We start from the raw sequence: 351 nt of genomic DNA, 5'->3' as shown, positions 1-351 counted from the left end.
GGAATGGGTGTTTGTGTGTTGTGATGTGAACTACATGGTGGCCTATGCTCTATGTGTATAGACTAGGATGTCTAGAGGTTATGATGAACCCCTAAGAGTAGATTTCCCTAGGTGAATGATATGTTGAGACGATATGATTAAATGATGCCTTGGAGATTTAAAGACACTTAGAACTTAATCGAGCCTAAAAATGATTAAAACTCAATAAATGTGAATTAAGGTTCGATGAGGAAAATGTGAACGATAAAGGCACAATGGCTTTATTTGTGGATTTGTATTTTCGTCCAAGGAATGGATTTTGAATGTTGATATGATTTGTGGTTGAGTGGAGTTTCGATCCCTTTGTGACTA

This window comes from Theobroma umbraticum, unplaced genomic scaffold (assembly GCF_002168275.2).
Source record: "Theobroma umbraticum cultivar Fairchild unplaced genomic scaffold, ASM216827v3 scaffold_39.0, whole genome shotgun sequence".
NCBI lineage: Eukaryota > Viridiplantae > Streptophyta > Magnoliopsida > Malvales > Malvaceae > Theobroma > Theobroma umbraticum.
Note: the sequence above shows the minus strand (reverse complement) of the source record.